Genomic DNA, 12,720 nt, shown 5'->3' with positions numbered 1-12,720 from the left:
TTATTAGAGGGAGTTTGGGGGAGTTTGAGAGAGTTCACTCCTAACTCATTCTCTTTTAAGAAACAATAGACCCTCATTTGCAAATAACATTGATCTTTAATCAAAAGAAAAAAAATAAATGAAAATGATCATATCACTGTATCAATAGTATGTTATTCTGTGCAACGAGATAATTTTTTTTCCCTTCAATTTAACGGTCTCCATACAATTCTAACTTCCTTTGTTCACGAACATTTTTCCACATTTTCATGTTGAAGTTTTTACTAACTGTCCACCGAGAGCGACCAAATGTGTCACGTATTGTGATGGAATTAAAATTTGGTTCAAAATCTTTTCTCCGAGCTATAACATTTATTGAATCTTATTTATTTCTAAAATTAGGGTTCTTATTTGGGGTGGTTAAGGGAGTAGTGGTTGGTTATAGGTGGTGATGGTAGTGGTGAGAAAATAGTTTTGACGGTGGTTGCAGAAGTGGTAATGTAATTCAACTCAGGGAAGCGCTAATTGTGAAGACTTCTACATTCTTTTTTGCTGGCGCATCTTACGGGATATGTAGATATAAACAAATCTATATATCCACACGTTTTCATGGACTCTAGATCACTATCCTAATATTTTCCTAGAAATGTTTCACCGTATCATAATGGTCATCATCTGACAATCATTTCATCATGTTGGGAACAACATTTTTGTTGGTGAGATTTGAGAAATCCGTATGATTTGAAGAAAAAAAAGATTTTGAACCAAATTTGGTTGTGAGACCAAAATACACTAACAGGGGGTTAGTCCTCGAGTGATTTCTGGGGACTTGAGTGTATTTTAAATCTCAGGAATTTTGAGAGATTTTGAGAGAGTGTAGGGAGTTTGAGAGAGTTTGGTGTTTTTGAGTTCAGGGAGTTTGGGGGAGTGAAGGGAGTTTGAGAGAGTTTATTAGAGGGAGTTTGAGAGATTTCACTCCTAACTCATTCTCTTTTAAGAAACAATAGACCCTCATTTGCAAATAACATTGATCTTTAATCAAAAGAAAAAAAATAAATGAAAATGATCATATCTCTGTATCAATAGTATGTTATTTTGTGCAACGAGATAATTTTTTTTCCCTTCAATTTAACGGTCTCCATACAATTCTAACTTCCTTTGTTCATGAACATTTTTCCACATTTTCCTGTTGAAGTTTTTACTAACTGTCCACCGAGAGCGACCAAATGTGTCACGTATTGTGATGGAATTAAAATTTGGTTCAAAATCTTTTCTCCGAGCTATAACATTTATTGAATCTTATTTATTTCTAAAATTAGGGTTTTTATTTGGGGTGGTTAAGGGAGTAGTGGTTGGTTATAGGTGGTGATGGTAGTGGTGAGAAAATAGTTTTGACGGTGGTTGCAGAAGTGGTAATGTAATTCAACTCAGGGAAGCGCTAATTGTGAAGACTTTTACATTCTTTTTTGCTGGCGCATCTTACGGGATATGTAGATCTAAACAAATCTATATATCCACACGTTTTCATGGACTCTAGATCACTATCCTAATATTTTCCTAGAAATGTTTCACCGTATCATAATGGCCATCATCTGACAATCATTTCATCATGTTGGGAACAACATTTTTGTTGGTGAGATTTGAGAAATCCGTATGATTTGAAAAGAAAGTTTTTGAACCAAATTTGGTTGTGAGACCAAAATACACTAAAATCTCTACTCTTTTGAGAGATTTGTTGTGAGACCAAAATACACTAAAAACTCCTTCGAACTCCCCAAAGCAACCAACTCCCTAGTATTGTAGGGTTTTATGACTAACAGGGAGTTCACGAGCTTTTTTAAACTCTCCAGCGACTAACAGGTGTTTTCTAGGGAGTTTAGGAGACTCCTCTAAACTCCCCCACGACTAACGGGGATTTGGAGAGACTCTCTCAAACTCCCTCAGGACTAACAGGAGAAAACCCAAATACATTAAAATCTCTCGAACTCTCCCACGACTAACCCCCTGTAAAATCTCTACTCTTTTGAGAGATTTGTTGTGAGACCAAAATACACTAAAAACTCCTTCAAACTCCCCAAAGCAACCAACTCCCTAGTATTGTAGGGTTTTATGACTAACAGGGAGTTCAAGAGCTTTTTTTTAAACTCTCCAGCGACTAACAGGTGTTTTCTAGGGAGTTTAGGAGACTCCTCTAAACTCCCCCACGACTAACGGGGATTTGGAGAGACTCTCTCAAACTCCCTCAGGACTAACAGGAGAAAACCCAAATACATTAAAATTTCTCGAAGTCTCCCACGACTAACCCGTGTTATTATAAGTTGTTTACAAAACCATTCCTTGTTTGGAGTTTGGGATCTTCTAGAATTAGTCTTATATTCATTAGTATTTTTTAATTATTTCTTCCAAAACCATTTACCCCGTTTTCATGGGGGGAGAGATTTTAGGAATTTTATATAAAATATATATATTTTTTGATATAATTAGAAGGGATTATATTACCCAACCTACATTTACAGCATACAGGGGAATGAGGGAATTTTGGGAAAATTGTCTCTTTTTCTTTATTGAGTAGTTTTTTCATGGTTTGAATTGTAGGAACAATGAGGAGTTTTAACAGTGAAGAAGACAGTGAGCGTTTCTATGATACCCGGGAGGAAATTACATCAATTTCTGATTCTAGTTCTGAATATTTGGACATTTTAGATAACAATTCGTGTTGTAGTAGCGGTGATTCCGACTCGAGTAGTTTCCGCTATGAATTATGGATTAAGAAACCAGCCAGTGTTAATGAACGTCGCGGTAGGTTCTTTAAATGGATGGGTATAAATCTAGATCAGACTGACAAGGAGAATTCTGAGGGTACTTCTGGTGATGAAGGCTCAATTGAAATTGACCGAGTTTCTGAAAGCAGCGGAGCAGTACTGGGGAACTCTGATTTTCAAGACGAATTTTCATCTAGTCAATCTTCTAGAGATGGATTTTTATCTGATGATTTAGTTTCTGAAGAGAATTTTGAATGTAGAATCAAGAACTTGGATGACGGAACAGAGTTTATTGTGGATGAATTGGGGCAAGATGGGATGTTGAAGAGGCTTCGTCAAGTGGGTTCAAACAGATTGGTCACTGTTGAAGAGTTCCAAAGAAATCTTGGCTTGTCTTCTGTGGTTCAGAGGGTAATGCGCCGAGGAGTCGCACAAACCAGTGATTCAGGTAAGACTACACGGAGGGCGAGCAAAGGGTGGCTAAAGAAACTGGGTGCAGTGGCTTGCATTGTTAATAGGCAAGGGGAAGGTGCGGGAGTGAGCCCAAATGGTTTGCGACAAATTGTTAAAGATAGTGTTCGCAGGGTTGGCGTACGTGCACGTAGAAAGCCATCGAAGGAACTCTCAGCTCTCTGTATGGGACAAGAGATCCAAGCACACGATGGTTCAATATTATCAATGAAATTTAGTCCTGATGGGAAGTATCTAGCTAGTGCAGGTGAAGATGGAATTGTCCGTGTGTGGGAAGTGTTGGAGGTGGAAAGATCAAGCGAGAGTGAAGTTTTAGATACTGATCCTTCGTGCATGTATTTCAAGCTGAACAGTTCGTCTGAATTATCCCCTGTCTTGGCGGATAAGAAGAAAATGCCTAAATGCAAGAGCCTTAGGAAAGTCTCTGATTCGGCTTGTGTCATATTGCCCCCAAAAGTTTTTCGATTATCAGAAAAACCACTTCATGAGTTTCATGGTCATAGTGGTGAGGTCTTGGATTTGTCTTGGTCAAATAAGGTTAGTGTTGTTTGTGATTTTCTTAGATTTTGTCGTTCAAGGAATTGGCAACTGTTTTCTTACAGCATTCTTTCTTTGTACAGTATTTGCTATCATGCTCCGTGGATAACACCGTTCGCCTGTGGAAAGTTGGAAGCAATCAATGCCTCGAGATCTTCTCTCACAATAATTATGGTGCGTCTTCCCACTGCTAAACTTTACATAGTCTCTGATACCTGCTAACCATTGGCTGGTCATCTGGGGTATGATGTTGATAGTTTGTATCCGGTTTGTTAATACGTTAAATTGATCTCAGTTTTTTTTGTTTTTATGGTTTCCAGTGACAAGCGTGAATTTTAATCCAGTTGATGATAATTACTTCATCAGTGGTTCTATAGATGGAAAGGTTCGAATTTGGTCAATATCCGACTGCCAAGTGATTGATTGGACTGATATAAAGGAAATTGTCACTGCTGTGTGTTATCGGCCTACTGGACAGGTTCGTTGGCTTTTTCTTTTTAGATATATGTAATTGCATTTGGTGACTTGGTTATCCAGTTGGTTTGCTTAACTATTCTATGTGTATGTTCATGCAGGGCATAGTAGTTGGCTCCATGACAGGCAATTGCTACGTGTTCGATGCATCAGGTAGGAACACTTTCGTAGAAACGTCTTTCTCAAACTAAAATTTCAGTTGCCAAAAGTAGATTTTATCTGACAATTTACCGTGTAATTGATGTTACTATAATGAAAAATGATCTCGATCAACTGTGCCTTCGTTCATTGCCAAACTTAGATCTCTAGAAAATGATTTGTTTTTCTATTTTCTTGATCCTATCACTGAAGCCTCCCTTAAAATCGTGAACTGAATCTTTTTCTCCCGTTGACCAGATAATCATTTGCAATTGGGCACTCAACTCTGCTTACATGTTAAAAAGAAGTCTACTGCCAAGAGGATTACTGGATTTCAGGTATCTTTTTGCTCTTATCTTTTTGCTGCCTTGAAGTTCATTTCTTTCTTACTTGCAACACTGTAACAATTTCGTAATTTCTCAATTATTGGACCGTATCTCCTCTCCAGTTTTCCCCTAGCGACCCCAGCAAATTGATGGTCACTTCTGCGGATTCTCATGTGCGTGTTCTCGATGGGATTGATGTTATCTGCAAGTTCAGGGGTGAGGCTTCCTATCCTTTCTGGTTGTCTGGATGTGGTTTTTATTTGGCATACAACCTTCTTCTTTAGTTTTTATCTCGAAAGAAACAGCTAAGAATCATAGCAACTACTATACATAGTACTTGGATCTTCTCTTATTGTGTTTTTGTATCTTCAGGCCTTAAAAATGCTGGAAGTCAGATATCTGCTTCTTTTACTTCAGATGGGAAACATATCGTTTCCGCAAGTGAAGATTCTAATATTTACATCTGGAACTCTGATAGCCAGGATGAAACTCATTTACAAGCAAAGAACACCTGGTCATGTGAACGCTTCATCTCCAGCAATGCATCAGTTGCAATTCCTTGGTGTGGTGCGAGTTATGGGAGTTCCGGTCTTTCAAATGAATGGGGATCACTTCCATCTGATCAAATTTCAGGTTGCTCTAAAATAAATAATTTAGACTATGGAATGCTGCATTCCCGCTTATCGTCACCCGATTGTTTCTCTTTGAGTAGTGGGTTCTTCTCAGTTGGTTTTTCGAAGGGAACTGCAACTTGGCCAGAGGAGAAACTTCCGACATCAAATTCAATAAATATGTCATCATCTCTCTGCAAATCTCATTACAAAGTTTGTGAAGAGTTCTTGCGAGAGAACATCAAATTCTCCTCGTGCATGGGGTATGGTAATTGTGACTGCAGGGTGGGATGGATGCATTAGGTCTTTCCAAAATTATGGATTACCAGTTTGTATCTGAAAGCTTAGGAGGGTTTCAGAATAGTCCACTGTGCGACAAAACCTCCTTTTTTGATGGGTATCTCGTCGTGTTAGTTCACCAGTTGGGATTAGTCTCTGCAAGTTTGGTAATATTCACAGTCATCAAACATGTTTATGGGCTTCCTAATAGGTCACATTGAGATCGAAAAAACTGGATTCTGCCACAGCATTTACAGCTACAACCAGAGGTCTACAAAACTCAAGTTTGTAGTTGGGATCCATCACATGCTTTATAATTCTTGCTACGCAATTGGGAGTGATACTGCGACGATTAGTAACATTTCTGTGATTGTAGTGAAATCTTGCAGGCATGTCAACAAGCGATATTTGTTCGTGTTTGTGGGTTGTGACATCAGATGTCTTGCCAACTTTATGATTCTTTTATTCAATTTATTCGATTCATGATTGGCTATTAAGGAGAGGAAATTTGGAAGGGGTCCTTTATATTAGAAACTGGTATAAGACGGACGGGTCTACTAGGCTTTTCGAGTCTTTCTTTTCCAAGATAGGCGTGATGTGTTGTGGTGTAGAGTGAGATTAGCGAAAGGAGAACTGAGAATTGGTGGTTAGGGAATATCCATGAGAAATTGGTGGGGAAGCTTGCAGCCTTTATGATATGTTGGTTGGTTGGATATCTGAAATGATCCGGTTCTTTTGTTTGCAAGAAATGACAACTCTTTCAAAGGATCAGTCCTACATTTGGGGGGACCAAGAAATACCTCGTTCTGTCGTGTCATTTCAGCTGTGATGAACTTGTAGAAAAATCTTTTGCATTCTGAGGAGTTATCCTGTTCGAAATGTTGACTACTCATCTTTGTATTCTTGGTATAGCTGCTGCCAGCACTATCCGATGGCCATATTCATCCAAGGATCACCTCACATGAATATGGTGGCAAAACTGACCGCATAGAGACCTTGGTAATTTTGAAACCTGTCCGGTCAAGTCTGCTGTTAATAAATTAGTACATATGTATATGTTACCTAACTGTAACTCATCTTATTTTGAGTATGAAAGTTGTTCAGAGTGTTTCAATGTTTCATGTGGGTTGTGCGGTGGAACAAGTGTTTTAATGTGTCACCATTTAAAAGATCCCTCTCGTAGTTATTAGAAATCATAGAAGAACAGACTAACGCATTCCACCTTGGCGTCCTGCATATTGCAGCGTTTCAGTCCCCTTAACTTGGATGGTAAGCTTTTGCTTGACCGTTCTCGTAAATTGTATGATGTTATGGAACAGAATTTAAGGCCTATTTCTATGCACATACCAAAAAATAGCAGTTTGGCTTACCAGGTGGCATGGCAAACCAATTGCCGCACTATGGGAAAACCACTGGACGATCAAGTTTCAGCGAGCGTTATTATCCAGAACGCTGGCGTCATATATCCCATCGCACAATATAAATAGTAGCGTTGGCGATATTAAGATTACCGACCAATAGATATCTTGCAACGGCTATTTTCCCCATACTGGTTCCTATATATACGTCCTTGTATTTCTCCAAGTTACTCACACCTACTTCTACCTATATTTCACCAATTTCTCTATCTCTATTCCAATTTTAAATTTCATAATCATCAATGGCGAGATCCAATGAAGAGAGAAATGTTATTATGAATCGGTTTAGATTACAACAAGAACTGCATCGAAGGAGGTTGCAACAACTTGATGATGAGGAAGCCGAAGATAATAAACTAATCGACACTTTGATGCTTGTACATAGGGGCCAAATACCTAGAGTTCCAGCACAACAAGAAGTATTCTCAAGAAGGTATATGTATCGAGGGAGGGAATTTTACCATCAGAAGCTGATGCACGATTATTTTCTTCCCAATTGTGTGTACTCTGATCAAAATTTTCAAGGTCGATTCTGTATGCCTCGTCATCTGGTGATAAAGATTATTGAAGAGCTTTGTCGAGTAGAATCTCAATTTAATTACCAGTTTTATGGACTCAATATTAGAGGTCATAGTCCCGAACAAAAAATTACTTCGGCTTTAAGGATTCTAGGTTATGGCAGACCAGCGGATGCGAACGATGAGTACCTTCGTATGGGTAAAACAACTTTATTCACTTACCTTTCATTGTTTTTTGAAGTAATGATTAATCATTTTGGTCCAACATATTTACGAAAACCCACCGAGGAAGATGTTAGACAAATATTGAGGGAGAATGAGGAAAGGGGATTTCCAGGAATGCTAAGTAGTCTTGACTGTATGTATTGGGTATGGCAAGGATGCCATGTTTATTGGGCCGGTCAATACATGGGTCATTATCCTAAACCAACCGTTATCCTTGAAACTGCCGCTTCTTATGATTGTTGGATATGACACGCTTTTTTTGGTCTTCCGGGTTCACAAAATAATATTAATGTTTTTCAAAGGTTGCCCCTGTTTGAAGATATGAAGTATGGAATTTGTCCCCAAGTCCATTTCACAATCAACGACCATAAGTACACTCATGGGTATTATCTTGCAGATGATATCTACCCAAAATGGTCCACCTTGGTTCAATGCTATCGTCAGCCTCCTGCCGGTACATTAGGGCATTCATACCGGTATTTTAACACCACCCAAATGGCAGCGAGGAAGGATGTGGAACGCGCTTTTGGAATTTTGAAGAGGAAGTTCGCTATAATTTGTGGCCCACATCGTTGGTTGAGTGCTCGTGAAATGCACAAGACTATGCTCACTTGCATAATACTTCATCATGGTCATTCAGGAAACCCGTCGTGATTCAGAGTGGATTAACTATGAAGATGAAGATTTGAGGCCAGAGATTCAACCACAAAGAGGGGTCCCTGCAAGGAATTATGCTCAAATGACTAATTACATTCAGAACCAGAATTTGTTTGATAGTTTAAGAGATGATCTGAGAGTGAATCTTTGGGCAGAGCATGGAAGATAAGTTATGTACTTTAAGTTATGTTTAAGTTATTTTGGTTTAATGGTTATGTATTTTGGTTTAATTATTAAGTTATGTTGGTTTAAGTTATGTATTTTGGTTTAATTATATTTATGTATTTTGGTTAAGTTAATATGCGAAACTTAATTAAGTGGACTGCAACAACATTTCAAATTAATCAACTTTTCATTTCAAACTAATATTAAGTAGAATGCAACAAAAACATATCAAATTAAAATGCAATACTTCAAATTAAAACTTAAATTAATACATCAATCATCTAGAGGAACTACTACACCGAACTCATCCTCATCATTATCATGGTTGTTAGTAAATCCATCTTGTTGTTCAATCTGAACTTGAATCCCGTCAAATTCGATTTGCCACACATGTTTTTGATGAGCGTTCACAATTGAAGTGTTAGCTTGAAGAATGTTATGCTTTTCATAGTCAAACCCAAATTTTTCTTGAGAAAGACGACTTTTCTTACTCTCCGTGTTTTGAAATTTCCTATCAACTGCTCTTTTCTTCTCGACGGTCTTTTGATGTTCCATAAACTCTGTCATATTAAGTCCACCGGAACTTGCTCCTTCTTGGGGTAATTTTCTAGCCAGTCTTGCATTGTTCCTCCCTGGAAGTTTTCCACCACCATCATCATTGAGAACTAAGTTCACATTTGGGTTTCTTGAGGTATCTGGTGAAGAATTTGATGGACCTGGTGAAAATGGTAAATTTAGGGTTGAGAGAGAAGAATTATATGGTGACCTTTCAGGTACTTGTTGATTACCTGCTAACACATCTGGATTATATTTGTTCAACACCTTCAAAATATGATAACAACTTTCGAAAGCGAACTGTTTGCCATGTTTTCGCTGCCAATCCGTACGAACCTTTCTTTCAACATCAACATCCACAAGACCACTCCCTCAGCCTCTCTTGGGTTGCATTATCAATCCAACATAAGCGATTACTTCCCTGTTGATTACAATGAAGTGTTCTGCTAACCTTTTTGCATCATGAGAATTGATGTTCATGGTTTCTTCTTCATATTTACGAAATATATTTTCCCACATGGTGTTACCATGTTGTTGTGAACCATCGACACAATCTTGGGTAAAAAAAACATAATTACGACAAATATATTCATCTTCTATCATGGTGTATTTTGCACCCGGACTTTGACCTTTTTTACTTTTACCGTTACCTTGGCTTTGAGATTGTGAATCCATATTACAAGAAATTAATAATTGTAGAGAAGGTGTGATTGTTTTAGATTTGAAGAAGATTGAGAAATTCTAGAAAGATTTAGAATTTCTGGTGTGAGTTGAAATGAGTTTGAAATTGGGTACAAGAATTGTAGCCGTTGGATGAGGAACTCATAAGCGATGATCAGATCAACGAGTGGTGTACTGACTAACGACGGCGCTAGAATGACCAACGAGCGAGATTATGACCATCAAGCGATGGACACTCCATCGTGTATGCCTATATGTTATAATTGACATATATGCATATGAGTTTGGCAGTTTAGCATACCCATAATGGATGCATATATGGAAAAATCTGATGTTTTCCATATGCATAGGAATATGCCTGAACATTAGAGAACGCAACAGTTGGCACACATTCCATGACCCTGCACTTTTGGGCAATCAATCTTTAGCAGTACTTATTATCCAAAAATAAAAAAATAAAAAAAATCTTTAACAGTACTCTTCCATCTTAGTTTTATGATCACCCTTTTTTTACTGTTCTTTTTTTCCTCCAAATAATGTATGTTTATTCAGATTGCATACGTCACTAGCTAGTTAATCAACGGTATGCTTTTCTTTCCAACCAACGTATGTTGAAAACAACCTTGTATGGGAATTAATAAATGGTCACAACATACACCTGAGCTGCTCGTCCTTTGTGTAAAACTTATCCCAATCATAGGATAGTTGGTACCTGATCTTATGGATGAGGATACTAAGCAATGCAATGGAAGTTTAATCTTATCAACTCTTTTTTTCTAGCCAAAAAGTTGTCAATACTAGAATACTAGTTTCTGGTGTTGATAGATTAGTATGGCGATACACCAAAGCTGGTGGTTTCTCGGTTAAGTCTGTATATAAGGTCATCACTGGTCAAGTCTCTTAAAACATGTATACAAATGATTCCATTAATCCAGTTCATAAGGCTATTTGGACTTGTGTCGTTTTACCAAAAATACAACCATTCATTTGGAAATGCTTTGAAAACATCGTTTCCCACCAAATTTGAGCTTTCTAATTATATTGCTGGGCAGGATATAACATGCCTTTTGCGTGATGGTAGTTTTAGAAACCATTGAACATTTAGTTCTTCACTGTCCTTTCTCCATGGTTGTTTGGGAAGCTTTCCCTTATATCCACCATGTTCGACTTGATTCTAATTCTAATTCTACTTGAATTCAATAATAATCATAAAGACATGTTGTGTATTTTTTTCGGAGAGATGGATGCTTTAATATCTTCCAAGATAAAAAATTTAACCCTTTGACTACTGTAAGTTTCGCTGTCAAACTTGCCAGCGAGACTAACCTGCCTCTAAGTTCAGAAACTTGTACAGAATTACCAACTTTTCAAGCTGAAGAACCTGCAGTGTACATGGAACCTTCTAAGGAGAGTCTCCCAAATGGTTGCATTATATTTTCTGTGATGCATCCTGTTATAGGATTGGTCGGTTGAGCCCACAAGTATTAGCATGTCAAACTTGTTGTCAATGTTAGATGACCAAAACTATTTCTTGATTTGTTGTCTATTGAAATGACGAGGGTACCAAGTACACCATAATCTTTTCTGAAAATGCGGGAGTCTAACAACCACACTCAACAATTAGTTTTGCAATCCGAGAGGACTTACTCCAATATACTTTCTAGAGAATCAACTAGACAGTCAGACTCAATCTAGAGTAAAGTATATCAAAGAGCTTAATATCTCTAACTCTTAATTTAATCCGCAATCAGCAAATAGAAATCTGCGAACCCGATTGAATATAAGAGGAGTTACTTGAACGGTACCAAAGACCAATGTTCAAGTGTCAATCAATGTAAATCAACAACCAAAGGTTGAATATTCTAATTGATTGATCTTAACGCACAAACTGTGATATTTCAATTATATATCAAAATATAATGCAGAAATAAAATAATACAGACACCAGAATTTTGTTAACGAGGAAACCGCAAATGCAGAAAAACCCCGGGACCTAGTCCAGTTTGAACACCATATTGTATTAAGCCGCTACAGACACTAGCCTACTACCAATTAACTTCGGACTGAACTGTAGTTGAACCCTAATCAATCTCACACTGATTCAAGGTACAGTTGCGCTCCTTACGTCTCTGATCCCAGCAGGATACTACGCACTTGATTCCCTTAGCTGATCTCACCCACAACTAAGAGTTGCTATGACCCAAAGTCGAAGAATTGATAAACAAATCTGTCTCACAAAGAAAAGTCTATATGATTGAATAAATCTGTCTCCCACAAAAATACCCAAGAGTTTTTGTTTCGTCTTTTGATAAATCAAGGTGAACAGGAACCAATTGATAAACCAGACTTATATTCCCGAAGAACATCATAGTATTATCAATCACCTCACAATAAACTTAATCAACTAGCGAAACAAGTTATTGTGGAAACACAAACGATGAGACGAAGGTATTTGTGACTAATTTTTTATCTTTCCTATCGGACATATAAATCTCAAGCCAATTTTACAATTGCACTCAATCACGATAGAAACAAAAAGATCAGACCACACAACTACAAAGAGAATAGTTGGGTCTGGCTTCACAATTCCAATGAAGTCTTCAAGTCGTTAACCTACAGGGTCTTGAGAAGAAACCTAAGGTTAAAGGAGAATCGACTCTAGTTATGCAACTAATAACACACAAGATGTGCGGGGATTAGGTTTCCCAGTTGCTATAGTTCTCTTTTATATAGTTTTCAAATCAGGGTTTGCAATCTAAGTTACCTTGGTAACAAAGGATTTAATATTCACCGTTAGATGAAAAACCTGATTCAACTAAGCTAATATCTTTCAACCGTTAGATCGAACTTAGCTTGTTACACACAAATGAAATGCAGCTTCATTTAGGTTTATGTAACCGTACCCAAACGTGTACACCATGTTG

The 12,720-nt window shown here is 37.7% G+C and overlaps 1 pseudogene; it reads left to right on the top strand.

Moving 5' to 3' along the window:
* The first annotated feature begins 2,359 nt into the window (after nucleotides 1–2,359).
* On the top strand, nucleotides 2,360–6,698 carry LOC113299051 (annotated as a pseudogene).
* The last annotated feature ends 6,022 nt before the right edge of the window (nucleotides 6,699–12,720 follow it).

The sequence above is a fragment of the Papaver somniferum genome, chromosome 7 (genome assembly GCF_003573695.1).
Source record: "Papaver somniferum cultivar HN1 chromosome 7, ASM357369v1, whole genome shotgun sequence".
Taxonomy (NCBI): domain Eukaryota; kingdom Viridiplantae; phylum Streptophyta; class Magnoliopsida; order Ranunculales; family Papaveraceae; genus Papaver; species Papaver somniferum.
Note: the sequence above shows the minus strand (reverse complement) of the source record. Positions and strands in the feature narration are given on the sequence as shown.